The sequence below is a fragment of the Peromyscus eremicus genome, chromosome 1 (genome assembly GCF_949786415.1).
Source record: "Peromyscus eremicus chromosome 1, PerEre_H2_v1, whole genome shotgun sequence".
Taxonomy (NCBI): domain Eukaryota; kingdom Metazoa; phylum Chordata; class Mammalia; order Rodentia; family Cricetidae; genus Peromyscus; species Peromyscus eremicus.
This window is the reverse complement of record NC_081416.1, coordinates 184,763,627-184,780,304: the sequence shown is the minus strand read 5'-3', so window position 1 is coordinate 184,780,304 and position 16,678 is coordinate 184,763,627.

The following is a 16,678-nucleotide window of genomic DNA, read 5'->3' as shown; positions in this document are numbered from 1 at the left end:
ATAAGCTTTGCAACAGATCTCCTGTGGCAGACTTCACAGCCTCACTGTTTTCATTTCCTGTGAATCCCACAGATCTTCCCTTTCTAACATTCCTTTTACAGCTCATTGCTGTATGAGAGCACCCAAATACAGCAGGCATATATTGCTTGAACAAAGTCCACACCTCCCCAAATATCAGCAAGGTTTCCCATAAATCTTTTTCCTCCCATACTTCCCCCATATCCAATTACCCCAACTCAGCCTAAGATCTGCAGCAGAACATCCCCAGGAGCCTGCTCACTGACCTTCTGCTCCTGCCAACTATGCAAGCCAGAGATCTTTCACTTATAATCTCTGTAACCCCACTTGTTGTTCTTCATCAGCCCCCAACCTCATGTGGTATCCCCAGATAACCCAAAGTCTGCTTCTCCCAGGGTGAGTAGGCTGAAAGCAGACTCATAACTCTCCTACTACTGCTGAGATCCAATCACCCAGGACTTGTTCCTGCAATAGAGCTGAAAACTTGCTTTGGTCTCTGTTTTTCTTTTGGACCTCACCCTCAACATATAACAAAGGCTTTCTCCTCCAACTTTCTTAATACCAAGTTATCCCACTATTCTGTGTTGCTGTGCATGTGTGTGTCTGTGGGTATGTCTTTGGAAGTTGGCATAAATTTGTCTGTGTCAATGTCTCTCTGTGTAGTTGTTTCTATTTGCATATCTCTCACTCTGTGTATTTCGGCGATTATGCATGTTTGTGTCGGCCTGTGGATGTATTTTGGGTGTTTAATTTTCTGAGTGTCTGTTTGAATGTGTATGTCTCTCTGTCTGTGTGTGCCAGTATGTTTATCTGTTTGTCTGGGCATGTACCTGAGTATGTAGAAATGAGTATATGCTTGTATTATTTATGTATCTCTGTATGGATGCCAGTATGTCTGTATGTAGCAGTGTTTGTGTGTGTGTGTGTGTGTGTGTGTGTGTGTGTGTGTGTGTGTGTTTGTAACATCATGATCTCCTTCAGTAATTTTACTGTTCTTGCTAAATCTTCAAATACTATCTTGAATAAATAGAAAGAGAATAGACAGCTTTGTCTTCTTCCTGATTTTATTGGGATTACTTTGTTTTCCTTTCTTTCTATTTACTTTGCTGTTGGCTATGGGACTGATGTAAATTGCCTTTATTATGTTGAAGTATGTTCCCTGTATTCCTACTTCCCCCAAGACTTCTTTTTGAGAAAAAAATGTGTTTTTTATTCTGTTATTTGCTTAATATAATTAATACAAATATTCCAATTGCATTTAATTTCCTACCAAAAAAAACCCCACAAAAATTATCTTCATTTTTTTACTACTGAAAAACTTCATGCTTGTATACTATATTTTTCTCATTCAATTCTCTGTTGTTGGACACCAAGTTTGATTTACTTATTTATTTATTCACACCCATTTTAATACTTATATTTTAAAAGAAAAATAAAACATTCCCCAAGACTTTTAACATAATGCGCTGTTGGATTTTCTCAAAGGCCTTTTAGAAGCATCTAATGAGATTATTATATGGTGTTTTTCTTTCAGTTTCTTTATATGATGGATTACATTGACAGATTTTTCTGATATTGAACCATATCTCAATCTCTGGGATAAAGCCTATTTAGTCATAATGGATGATCTTTTTCATGTTTTCTTGGATTCGACTTGAAAATATTTTATTGAATATTTTACATCTATGTTCATAAGGGGAATTTATTTGTAATCTTATTTTATGGTTGGATTATTTGTGGTTTTTGAATCAGGTGACTGTGGCCTCATAAAATGAAGTTGGCAGTCTTCCTTCTGTTTTTATTTCGTGGAATAATATGAAGAAAATTGGTGTTAACTCTGACTGGAATTCCTGGTAAAACTATGTGCTAAAACCATCTGGCTCTAAGTTTTATTTGGTTGGGAGAGTATTACAGGTTGTTTCTATTTCCTTAGGGGTTATAGGTGTGTTGCAATTATTTATCTGCTCTTTATTTAACTTGGTAAGAGGTAACTATTGAGAAAATGATCCATTTCTGTTTCATTTTCCAATTTTGTTAATTACAAGTTTTAAAAATATGACCTAATGATTATTCAGATTCACTCAATGTCTATTATTATGTCTCCTTTTTCTTTTCTGATTACGTTAATTTGACTACTCTATTTTTATTTAACTTGGTTAAGGGTTTGTCTATCTTGTTGATTTTATCAAACAATTCTTTGTTTCATTGAATCTTTTTATTGTTCTATTTTTTTCTGTCTTATTGATTATAGACATCAGTTTGATTATACTAGAGTCTATTCTTATGGACATGCTTTCTTCATTTTGTTCTAGAGCATTCAGGTGTGTTGAAAATTGCTAATATCAGATCTCTCCAATTTATTTTGTAAAAAGCTAGATGAATGTAGAAGTAACTATCTTATGAAATAAGAAACACAGAGCCAATGCAGAGATGAAAGCTCAAGAGGTCAGAACTAAGAGCCTTACCCGTCACTTCTGCAGCTATCCTCTTCAGCCAAGAGACCTACTTCCTGTGTGTTTGTCTTTATAAAGACTTTCTGTTCTGCCTTCTCATTGGTTGTAAATCCAACCACATGACTGCCTCGTCACTGCCTGTCTGTACAGACCTCCAGGTCTTCTATGGTTGGTATTGAGATTATAGGTATGTGTCTCCAATGCTGGCTGTATCCTTGAACACACAGAGATCTACCTAGCTCTGCCTACCAAGTGCTGGGATTAAAGGTGTGCATCACCACTGCCCAGCCTTTGCTATAGCTCTAATAGATATGACCCCCGGGCAACTTTATTTATTAACATACAAATCACATTTTAGTGCAAATAAAATATCACCATAAATGAACCTTATTTTTCCACCACTTTCACTTTGCCCTATAAGTTTAGGTGTATGTTCTATTCATATTCATTTAATTCTATGAAGTCTTTAATTTCTTTATTATTGTCTTAATTTCCTAGTCATTCATTAGAGAGCAGTTCATTTTCCATGAGTTTGAAACTTCTCTGTTTTTTCTCTTATTGTTGATGTTTAGGTTTAATCTGTGGTAGTCTGGTAGGATTCAAGGGGTTGTTTCAATATTCTCACATTGTTTGAGACTTGTTTTGTGACCAAGTATTTGGTCAATTTTGGAAAAAGTTCGATGAAGTTCTGAAAAGAAGAAATACTCTTTCGTGTTTGAGTGCAATGTTCTGTAGCTATCTGTTAGGTATTTTGTTTATAACGTCTGTTAGCAAGAGTGTTACTCTGCTTTGCTTTTGTCCTGATGACTAGTCCTCAGGAGAGAGTGGGATTTTGAAATCTCCTACTATCAATGTCTAAGAGTCAATGTGTGATTTAAGCTTTAGTCACATTTCTTTTTCTTTCTTTTTAAGTTATGTTTCTTTTAGTAATGTGAGTGACCTTGCATTTAGAGCATTGATGTTGAGAAGTGAAATGTTATCTCTATGGATTTCTCTTATATAAATATGTAGTATATTTTCTCATCCTCTTTGATTAATTTGGGTTTGAAGTGTACTTTGTTAGATGTTAGAAATGCTTCCCTATCTTGTTTTTTAAATCATTTTGCTTAAAAAATTTTCTAGTCATATTAGTCTCTCTGTTACATTCTATGATACTAGAAACTTAACCCAGGACAGAAAAAGGACTTGACTCTGTCTGTCTATCTATTTTAAAGAGTGAGACACTAAAAGATACACTATAGCACTACAGAGGTTATACCCGTGTGTGATTGATTCAAGAATAGGAGAGATGATGGGCATAGAAGTGATAGTTGAGAAGCACAATCAAGCACGTAACATATCACTATCTTACAATAGAAGCATGAAGTTGGGGGGAGTCTATACATATCCCTGGGTTCTGTTGTTTTTTGGGTGAGTGTTTGTTTGTTTTTTAATAGGGTTCTATTGTGCTGGCCTTGTGTTTCAGCCTTCTGAGCCTTGGGATTAAGGGCAGTGCTGTCATACCTGACGAACCGGTACATTTTAACAAATAATACTAAGCAATTGGGATGCTAATTTGAAGAAATAAGAAATTCATTCATAATATCATAAAACAACTCTAAGTGATTAAGGAATCACCTGGAGAACCAAATAAATAATAAGTTTCTAAACTGTCTCTAGACAAAAAATGTGGGACAGAGGAGAAAATTTCATTATCAAAGTAAATCATGTCCATTCTAGAATATTTAAAACATACAGGGAAAGAACGTGAGATGGAAAAATAATGGCATTTTTTGGAAGCAAGAATTTATTAAAATATTTATACACCTAAAAAAATTTTCTAGTCATTAACTCTGAGGTATGACTATCTTTGTTTTTGAGGTATATTTATTATTTGCAGAGTAGATACTCTTTTCACATCCATTCTGGCAGTCTGTTACTTTTTATATTGGATCTGATACTACTGAGACATCAATGAAAATTATTGTAAATTTCTGTTTTGTTGTTGTATTTTGTTGGTTATGGTGATGTTTGTGAGTGTTTCCCTTGTTTTGATTTTTCTGGTAAGAGATTGTTTTGTTTCTTGTGTTTTCATGGATGAAGTTAACTTTTCTTGTTTGATTTTCCCTCTATTACCTTCTGTGGTGCTGTATTGGTGGATAGAAATCATTTAAATTTGATTTATAATGGAGTATCCTGTTGTCTCTTTCTATAAGGATTGAAAGTTTTTCTGCGTATAGTGGTATGGGTTGACATCTGAGCTCTTTTAGCATCTGCAGGACAACTGACCACATCATTCTGGCTTTTATAGCCTCCATTGAAAATCAGATGATATTCAGATAGGTCTACATTTACATATTACTTCACCTTTTTTCTCATACCATTTAATATTCTCCCTTTGTTCTGTGTAGTTAATGTTTTGATTATATTGAGAGGGCATCCTTTTTCTGTTACAATCGATTTGGTGTTTTGTAAACTTTTTTGTACCTTTGTAGGTTTTTCCTTTTCTAAATTAGGAAAACTTTCTTCTATGATTTTGGGAAAAATATATTGTGGGCATTTGTGATGGGATTCTTCTCATTCCTCTATTCCCATTATTCTTATGTTTGACCTTGTCATAGTGTTTGAGTGTTCCTGGAAGTTTTGTGTCAAGGATTTTTTAGATTTAACATTTCCTTTGATAATTGTATCTATCTTGTCTCTTGTATCTCAATGACTTAGATTCTCTATTCCATCTCTTGTATTCCTGTTTGCCACCTAGATTTTTCTTTTCTAAAAGTTCATCAGTTTGTGTTTTCTTCACAGATTGTTTCCTTTTTCAAATCTCATACAGTCTTATTCATTTCTTTCAATTGAATGTTTTTCCTTTCCTTTCATTAAGGGATTTACTCATTTCCTACTCATTTTTTGTTTGTCTTTTCCTCAATTTCTTTCAGTGATTTATTAATTTCCTCTTTAAGATCCTCAACCATTTGGCTTGAAGGTCTTTTTATTATGCTTCATCTATGTTGGTATAGTCATGGTTTGCTGTAGTAAGATAGCTGGCATTGGGAGTGACATACTGCCTCAGCTGTTGTTGATAGTATACTTACACTTTTGTTTCTAGTCATCTGAGTTTGTGGTAATTATAGGTCTAGATGCTTATTTATAATTTCTTCTTATTTGTATATGTGTTTGGTTCCTTTGTTTCTGTTTTCTCTTTTGTCTTCTGGCCAGTGTGGCCTAAGGTTCTTCAAGGCATCTCCACACAACTTGTGGGAAAAACTTCTGGTGGCCAGATTGGCTTCTGTTCTAGAGGGGGGACTCTCCCCAAGTTGGGCATGAACACTTTTAAGCAGAGATGATTGAGATTGTGGATATGATATGGGTGGGGGCACCAAAATGTGAGATAGTTTAGAGGATGGCCAACAATGTGGACTTTTTACAATCATGCATGTTTTCTGGTTGAGTAGGTAAACACCCACAGTGTTATTGGACTGAAGCACTGTGGTCTGCAGTGTTGGGGATGGGCAATAGCATTTTGTGGACAAGGAAAGTGGGGGAGATTCAAGGAAGGCCTACCTGGAATTCTGGGGGCCACTGTGGTCTCTGGTAGAGCTGGGAGAATCTGACATTGGTGGACCTGTGATATCGTTGAAAGGGGAAAAATGGAAAAGTGGGAATAGGGTAGGCAGTCATCAAGAAAATGAAAGAACTTGTTCACCATGCAAATGGCCTACATAGATTTTTGTTGGCAGGCATATTAAAGGGTAGAGACTTGATTGACAAGTGTAGGGTTGTGTTGAATCATTGACTTGTTCTGTCACTGGTGCTTTATCTGTGGTGAATAGTCATATGTTCATCTGCCCAGGAAATGTTCACACAATGTTCAAAACACATGTGGCAACAACAAGACTTTGTAAACAGTCAATTAGAAAAAAATTAAGTACAAATTAATTAAAAGTAAAAGTACTCAGATGCGCCTTATACTGCTTCCCCAGCTGCTTTATGGGCCTGTGTTGCAACCTCTATTATAAACACACATCAAGTGTATTTTACACCATGTGTTCCATCAAACCTTGCATGCTATTTGATGAAATGTGGGTCTTTACCTTCCTTCTGTTCCACCAAATCCAATCTCACAATTCTTTCCCCAGCTCAGCAGCACCCTACCTGCTGTGGACTCAGTTCTCTACCTTTGGCCCTTTTGCCAGTTGAACACAGAAATCTTCTAATTATAACTTCCCTACTATCACTCATTGCATTAACACAGCCCCAAATTCCAGGAGACGTTTCCTGGATACTCACAGCCCACTCCAGCCAGGGAAATATAAAAGGTAACTGTAAATGTTCACCTTTCCTTCAGCTCCTCAAAAAATGCAATGCCATGTCATGTGCCCAGCTCTGTAGCTGAATACCCTCTTCTGCTAGCCACATCAACGTCTCTAGTGGTTCACAAAGATCTTCCCAACCAAACCTCCTTTTCTATACTCTATGGTTTATTCCGGTCATGCAACCTGAACAACTAATGCTAGGAAACACTCAGGACACTGTGGCCAGAGAAGCTTACTGGCTATCCATAGATATTTACTTCTTCTTCCATTCTTCCCATTCAAATTACCCATTACCAAACTCAGTTTTATAACAGACATTCTGATCTGCACTTTCCTGACTCTATAATGCATTCCTATGGGACAAAGAAATACTGATTGGAAAACCTGATATCTTTGCTTCAATGGATCCCTTCAGATCCCCCCTACATGTCCCATCTTCATTAATCAGTTTCAGCTCCCAATATCTAAAAATATATTTTACATGGGAACTTCACTAGACAGTTCTATCAGGATGTCAAATTTTTTTCTACCAGGCAACACACAGCCTCCAAAAACTACAATGGCAAAATTACAATAACAGAAATCAACACTCACTACTTATTCATATCTCTCAAAAGGAATGGTCTCAAATCCCTTAAAAAGATACTCAGAATAACAGAATGGATATGAAAATATGACCCATGTGTTTGTAGAATCCAATAAAGACTCCTCAATATCCAGGATTGGCATTACCCTAGGGTAAAAGCTTGGACAAAGATATTCCTAGAAAACAGACCTAAAAAACAACTTTGTGTATTCACTTCAATATAAAACAAAACAGAATTTAAATCAGAACTATTCTGAAGAAATAAGAAATGGCATAACATACTCATCAGAGGAAATACCTACCAAGATGACATTTCAATCCTTAACATGTTTGGCCTCAAAACAAGGATATCCAAGTTTGCAAAATAATTACTACTATAGTTTCACATACTGACCCTCACCCACTTACGGTGGGAGACTTCTATACCCCACTTTTACCAGTGGCCAGGTCAGTCACACAAAAGATAAACAGGGAAATCCTGGAGCTAACAGGATTTGTAAACCAATTAGACATAACAGATATTACAGAGCATTCACAAAACCAAAAAATAGTATACACTCTTTTTGGAACCTCAATGATATTTCTCCAAAATTGATGATATGCTTAGAAAAAATGAAGTCACAACACATACATGAATATTAAAAAAAACTCACCATATTCTGTCAGATCATTATGGATTAAAGCTGGATATAAAACAACAGCAACAGCATAAAGCTTACAATATCATGGAAACTTAACAGTTCTCTAATGAATTAAAAATGGATCAAAATAGAAAAAAGAAACTGAAGACATTCTAGAATTCAATGAAAATGAACACACAGTGTACACAAACACATTAGACATAATGATAGCCTTTTTAAGAGCCAAGTTTATGTCACTAAGTGCCTACATAAAAAGAATTATTTTCATATTAGTTATTTAACAGCACACTAGAAAGCTCTAGAGCAAAAAGAAATAATGACACCATAGAGTAGTAGACAGAAGGCATAATCAAACTGAGTGATGAAATCAATAAAACATAATCAAAGAAAATAATACAGAAAGAGTCAATGAAAGAAAGAAAAAATCAGTATGGACCATCCATATTCCAAATTATGTAAAATGTGAAGCATGTATATTCAAATTAACAAAATCTGAAATAAAAGGGGAGGAGACTTAACAACAGATAAAGAGAAAGTCCTGATAATCATAAGGACATACTTCAAAAACTTGCAATCCCCCAAATATAACATCCAAAATAAATAGATAATGTTCTCAATGCATTTGTTTCACTTACCAGACTTAAATCAAAGTCAGATAAGCAGTTTATATAGGACTCAAAGAAATAGTGAAATAGAAGCAAATAGAATTAGAATTCTCGTAACTAAAAAAATGCAGAGCCAAGTAATTTTAATAGAGAATTTTACCAGACATTCAAAAAGAGTTAATGCCAATATTCCTAAATTATACCAAAACAGAGAAGAAGGAACATTGCTCAATTTACTTTATGAATCTATAATCACAGTGATACTCAAACCAAATTAAGACATAACAATGACAGAGAATTACATACTAATTTACCTTGTAAACATTGATACAAAAATATTCATTAAAATAAATCCAAACCAAATCCAAGAATACATCAAGACATTAACTATCATGTTCAGTAGGCTTCATCCCAGAGATGCCAGATAGATCCATCTTTATTAAGCTTTACAAAGTCTAGTACAAATGGATGAAAACCTCTAAATAAATCCAGCTACACTAAACCTTATAGAGGAAGAAGTGGGGTATAGCCTTGAAGTCACTGGCACAAGAGATGACTTTTTGCACAGATTGATTATATGGAGGGCACTAAGATCAACAATTCATGAATTGGACCTTAGGAATCTTAAATGCTTCTCTGAGGTAAATAGCACTGTTATTCTGACAAAAAAGTAGATTACAAAAAAGAAAATGTTTTATCAACTCCACAACTGACAGAAGCTAATATCCAAAGTATAGAAAGAAGGTTAGAGAAATTCTCCATTAACCAATAGGCCATGGCTGCCAGAAATCAATTTAGACTACCTACAGACTTCTCTTCTTTCTTCCAGATCCAACCCAATTCTGGTCATAAGCTTTGCAACAGATTTCCTTTGGCAGCCTTCACAACGCGACTCTTCCCATTTCCTTTGAATCCCACAGATAGTCCCCTTCTAACATTGTTTTCACCACACACTGCTGTATCACAGCACCCAAATACAGCAGGGTCCACACCTTCAGGAATACCAGTAAGGCTTCCCATAAAGCTTTTTTTTCTCACAGTTTCCTTATAATCCAATTGCCCAGACTCAGCCCAAGCAACAGAACACTTCTGGGAGCCTGCTCCCTGGTCTGCTGCCCTTATTAACTAGGGGCCCCAAAGATCTTTCACTTATAAGCTCCAAACCCTAACTTGTTACATTTTGTCAGTCCGCAACATTGTGTGGCATCCCCAGATAACCAAGGGCTGCTTCTCCTAGGGCAATAAGTGGGTTGAAAGCAGACCCACAACTCTCATACTGCTCCTGACATCCAATCACCTAGGTCTAGTTCTTGCAACATTGTTGAAAACTTGTTTTTGTCTCTAGTTTCCTCTTGGGCCCTCTACCCAAGAGATCACAAAGACTTTTCTCGTCCAAATTTCTTTTCCCCAATTTATCCCAGTATTCTGGCCTCCAACACAAGCAGTCATTCCATGTGAACATAACAGACTGAGCATGTCACAAAAACAACTAGCACACTGCCATCTTTCTTCTCAAAAATCTAGAGTGGAAAGAGAAACCAAGGAACAAAACACTCACCTAAAAAGATAAAATCTAGAAATTGGCACCCATATCTGTAAACCTTCTAGACCAAGATGCCCAGAAGCAAGTACAAAAACAATCTATAAAGGCAAGCGAGATAAATCTCCAACTAGAGCCCAGTTATGCTACCACAATAGGTTCTAAATATTTCAAGATAGATGAAGCCCATGAAAAGTACCTTAAAATAAACTATATAAAGTTGATAGAGATCTATGAAGAGGAAATGAATAAACATGACAAAGAAACCCAGGAAAACACAAAGAAAAATTGGAGGAAGTGAAGAAACCCCATAAACAAATCAAGAATATACAAATACAGAGGTGAAGGAAAATAATATAACTGTTAACAACATGAAAATGAAAAGAGAAATAATAAAGAAAACACACATTGAGGAAATTGTGGAAATAAAAAACTTAGGAATTTGAATAGGAACTACAGATGCAAGATTCTAAAAAAAAAAGAAGAGATGAAAAATAGAATCTTAGACATTGAAGATATGGTAGAAGAAATGGAAACATTGGTCAAAGAAAATATTATATCTGAAAAAACTACCAACTAAAACATTGAGTAAATTTGGGACACTATAAAAAACCAATCTAAATGCAAAAAAGCAGAGTAAAGGCCCAGAAAAATATTTCCAACAAAATCAGAAGAAATTTTTAACCTACAATAAGAGATGCGTCTCAAGTACAAGAAGCATACAGAAAACCAATAGAAAACCAACATTAGATCCAGAAGAGAAACTTCCTTAAGCACATAATAATAAAAAAACCAAACATACAAAACAAAGAAAGCATATTAAAAGCAAAAGGGTAAAATACCAAATAACATATACAGACAGTACTGACTTGCAAAGGGAGACTCTAAAAGTCAGAAAGGCCAAGACTGATGTGCTGTAGACTCTAAGAGACCAGAGAGGGCAGTCAGGCTACCATATCCAGCAAAGGATTCAATTGCTATAGATGGAGAACATAAGATATTCCATGATAATTCAAAATATAAATAATATGTTTCTACAAATACAGGCATAAAGAAGTTTCTAGAATAAAACCACCAACCAAAGGATTTAATTATGTTCATGAAAACACAAGGTATAATAATCTCAGACCAGAAATAAAATAAGAAACACACACACACACACACACACACACACACACACACACAGCACCAACAAAATATCAGGAATCAACAACCATTGGTCATTGATATCTCTCACTATCAATGGTCTCAATTCACTAATAAAAAGACACACCCCTGACAGAATGGATGGAAAAACAGAATTCATCCTTTTACTGCATTCAAGAAACACACCACAACATCACGGATAGTCATTACCTCTGGATAAGTTGTTGGATTAAGTTATTTCAAGTAAATGCACCTAAGAAACAAGGTTGTGTAGACATTTTAATATTTGACAAAAAAAGACTTCAAACCAAAACTAGTCAAAAGTGTTAGGAAGACCACTGCATACTCATCAAAGGAAAAATCCACAGAAATGATATTTCAATTTTTTACATCTATGCCCCCAAGAGAAAGTCTCCAAAGTTCATCAGAGGAACACCAATACTGCTTAAATCATATATTGAACACACACATTGATAGTGGGAGAATTGATTACCCATTCTCACCAATAGATAGGTCATCCAGACAAAAACTTAAAGGAGAAATACCTGCATTAACTAATGTTGTAAATGAAAGGGGCCTAACAGATATTTGTAGAACATTGCAACAAATCAAAAAAGAATATATATTCTATGTGCATCATGGTACTTTCTCCAAAATTAACTACATTCTCAGAAACAAAGCAAGTCTCAACAGATAGAGGAAAATTGAAATGATTTTCTGCATCATATCAGACCATCACGAATTAAGGCAAGATATAAAAAACAGCAACAGAATTCTCACAAATTCATGGAAACTGAATAGCTCTCTAGTGAATGAAAAGTACATTGGGACAAATAAAACATATGACATCCTAGACTTCAGTTAAAATGAATATACAACATACCCATAATTGTGAGACTCAAGAAAAAAGTGGTACTAAGAGGAAAGTTCATAGCACTAATTGTCTACATAAAAATACTGGAAAGATCTCACACTAACAACTTTACAACATGCCTAAAGTCTCTTGCACAAAAGGAAGTAATGTTACCCCAGAGGAGAAGACAAAAAATATATAATCATACTTATATTTGAAATCAATAAAATAGCATCAAAGTGAAAAAAATAAAAAAAAATAAATGTATTGAAGAGCTGATTTTCGGGAAAAGTTAGCAGGATAAACAAATCATGGTCTAGTCTAACTAAAAGAAAGACAGAGAATTATCAGATTAAAAAATAAATGACAAATGACAGGGGTGCAACAATAGACACCACGGAAATCTAGAGAATCATAGGAACATACTTTTACAACATATACTCCACCAAACTGGAAAATCTAAAATAAATGGATAATTTTCTCAGTAGATCTCCCTTTCAAACTTAACTCAATATCAGATATACAATTTAAATGGACATATAAATCCTACTGAAATAGAAGCAGTCATTATATGTCTCCCAAGGGGAGGAGGAAGCCACAGTCATAGGGTTTTAGAGCAAAATTGAACTAGATTTTCAAAGATGAGTTAACATAAATTCTTTTAAAATTATTCTACAAGACAGAAACAAAATCAATATTACCTAATTCATATTATGAGATAGAGTTACCCTGATCACCAAACCACACGTGAGCCTAATAAAGAGAGAATGGCAGACCAATTTTCCTGGTGAACATCAATGCAGAAATACTCAATAAAATACTTGTAAACCTAGTTCAATATCTCATCAAAATGATCATCCCAGAGATGCAAGGATGGTTCAATAAGTGGAAACCTACTAAGGTATCAACCATATAAACAAAATGAAAAAAGGAAAGAACACATGATCATCTCATTAGATGACAAAATCCAACACCATTTCATCATAAAAGTCCTGAACAGAATAGGGATGTAAGGGATCTTCCTCAACATGATGAATGCGATTTACAACAAGTATATGGCCAACGCTAAAATTAGTAATGCTGATTTCTTTAAAACCGTATTTTTTACTTCCCTTTTTAAAATTATATGAGACAACATGAGTGTGAAAGTACATTTCAATGTTTTAGCTATAATAATGGAAAACCACAGTTAAGATATCCCACTTTACAGTGAGAATGAATAGTTGAAAAAAGACCAAGCCGGGCAGTGGTGGTGCACACCTTTAATCCCAGCACTCGGGAGGCAGAGTCAGGTGGATCTCTGTGAATTCGAGGCCAGCCTTGTCTACAGGGTGAGTTCCAGGAAAGGTGCAAAGCTACACAGAGAAACGCTGTCTCAGAAAACTAAAAAAAAGAAAAGACCAAATAAATTAATGAGCATGTTTTTTTTGTTTTTAGTATGAGCAAAAACTAAGGTCCTCATTGTGGTAAGTACATACATCTAATTCAGTCAGTAAATGCAGCAATATCTTAAGGTCCATCTACACCCTCTATGGAACATTCTGAAAGTAGATAAATCTGCATAGCACATAGACACTTGTCTGCCCATGTTTATTTCAGCATTATTCAGAATACAGAAGATATGAAATCAACCTTTGATGCCCCTTAACAGAAGAGGAAATAAAGAAAATACTTCCTATAAAATTTTGTTTTTATTTCATATAAACGAGGATTCATTATTGCTATTTCCAATTCATTCATAGAATTTGAAATGTTTCATTTCATTAATTAGCACAATTAAATATATACACAGTGATTTCTTTTTTGCCTTTTTGAGAGAGGGTTTCTTTGTGTAACAGTCCTATGTCTCCTGAAACTCATGCTATAGAACAGGCTGGACTTGATCTCACAGTGATCTACTTGCCTCTGCCTCCAGAGTGTTGGGTTTAAAGGAGTGTGCTACTACCACCTGGCCAAGTGATTTTAAGCTATACCATATACATTGATTTTAGAGAACTTTAAATAAATAGCTTATATGCAATTCATAATGATTAAACCAGTGATGAAAATTAACAAATATGATTACTGGGTGCAGAATACTCTTAGGCATACACAAATTCAGATGAAAGTCTCAAAAGATTTAAATATACATAGTGTAGTTGTCCCCAATTTGAAATAAGTAGATTATGTCATTAGCAGGAATTGAGGATGGAGAAGGATGTTGTGTTAACTAAAGAGACAGACTCTGGAGATTCAGATTTTTCACAGATTATAGATGTGTCAGTGTGCATCTCTATTTGGGTGTGCATATATACACACATGACTGCATAAAGAAAGTAGGAGAGGTATTATTTGAGAACAAAAGGCCTGAAGAAATTGGTACTGGTATACTACATGAAGTAAGTATGAAGAAAATATCACACGTCTCACAAACTAAACAAGCACTCATAATCATAAAGTGAAAAAAAGTGTTCTAACTAAGAAATGAAATCAGTATTTACATGAGCAATAGATGTGGGTGACGGAGGGGCAAATACCAACAAACGACATGCTACACATGTGTTAATGGCCACAATAAAAGCATTTATGATGTATATTAATTAAAAATCATTATTACACCAAAAACAAAATTGGATACGATCCTGAATCTGGACCACTGGAATTTTAATTTGCACCCTTTAAGAAAGGTGAATTTGCTCTCTCTTCATATGAAAGAATCTTCCCTTCACATTCCTCCATATCCACATCTTAGGACAATAGCTCATCCCAGGACCAGAGGTCATGTACATTTTAAATATTTCTATTTGAATGTACAATAAGATCTAGAAGAGGACAGTAGTCCCATTTGCCTCATCTCAAGTACTAAATAAGACCTATCACCACACACAGCAAAGACTTGACCCATATATTCCTACTTTCCCTGCAGTCCATGTCCACTGAAAGAGGCTCATCATTCCATGCTCATCAGAATACTCTCCCACGGGCAGTACATGTTCTAGAATGCAGACTTAGTAGATGACTAGGAAAATGGTGTAAGGAGGTCACATACCAGTTCCTATTTGCTCATCAGATACTCAAAATAGTCTTCTTTGCAGCCACCACTGGATTGTAAAATGAGCAAAAACAATGTAGGAAATCAAAGATAAAGAAGATGAAACTGATTTTTTGAAAAGTATGCATTTGTGAGAACTGAGGATCGTGGAGGAATATCATGTTTTAGAAATCAAATATTCAGCTTGTCTTTTCATTAATAATGTTTGATTGGGAGGAGGAGAAATGCTATGTCTTATATAATACATGAAATGAGCAAGAGTGGTCTGGTGTTTTCTCTGGATCTTGTTGAATATTTAAAAATCAACATTTAATGTAAAATGAACTGTGATTCTTTGATGACCTGGATAGTTTTGGAACAGCAGAATTCAGGAAATTTCTGAATGTGGCCTGATTACTGGTTCTCAAGAGGGTAGAAACACAGGATTTAGTAAATATTCTGTACCTGTCATTTTTGTAGCAGAGGCCCCACTGTACATGTTCTGTGGAACTCAATTGCTACAAATAAGAAGCTGCTTTACCCTGACAAGAACTTTGTGATACAATGCCCAGTGTGTAACCACGAATTCTGACTTTTTGAGTAGTCCTCCTGAACTAATAATGCATGTCTCACTGTGGATCATCTATTAAATTCCATGACAACCCATTTAAGGCATTAACATTAATGGGTTGTTGAGGCAGTCATGGTCCAAATTTTCCCAAGATGGCATCCTGCCAGGGGCATTAATTATCACAAAGATGAGTGATGTCATGAAACTGCATGAACTCTCCTCATATATATTTATCAACCAAATTTAATCACGTGGACTGACTATATCAGATGAAGAGAAGAGAGTGTCAGAGATTGCTCAAGCAGTGAGGAAACATAAGCAAAAACAAAAAGCATCATAAATGCACAGGTGTCTCTTCTTCATCCACAGAAAGAAAAGCAGATGGGCAAACATGACTGCCCATTTGATGTGCTTATCTGCATGGCATGTCAGATTTGGTACTGCTTAGGCATACAGCTGGACAAATATGTTCATTTTGACTTTCCTCTTCTTGCTCATGAGAATTCCACTTCTTGCATCCAATTTCAATCATCGCAGTTGCTCCCGGAGAAGAAAGCAGAAAGAAGAGAAGGATGGAGACGTGGTGCAGGTTGTGTCTTCTCCCTGGCAGCAGTGCCGTGGCCAGTGGAAAAAGAGTATTTCAACAATGTTTTGAATGTTCTTTTGTATGTACTCTGAAACGTTACCATGAATATTTTATGAGGGCTAGAAGAAGTGGATCAGACCAAAGCTTTGAATCTTCTCCCCTATTTTCCCAACCTGCTCATCAATAAACAACCCAAAATTCTTTTAGAGACTCAATGCTATTTTTCTAATTTTATTTTGTCCAGAGTGTTTCTTGTTTTTCTCCCAGTTACAACTCCAACTTACATGGCTGGAAGCTGAGTTAAGAAAAAATGCTCTACCTTGTTCTATCACATATAGCCCTCCTCTTCAAAGTTTCCATAGCACAGGAGCAGGTGA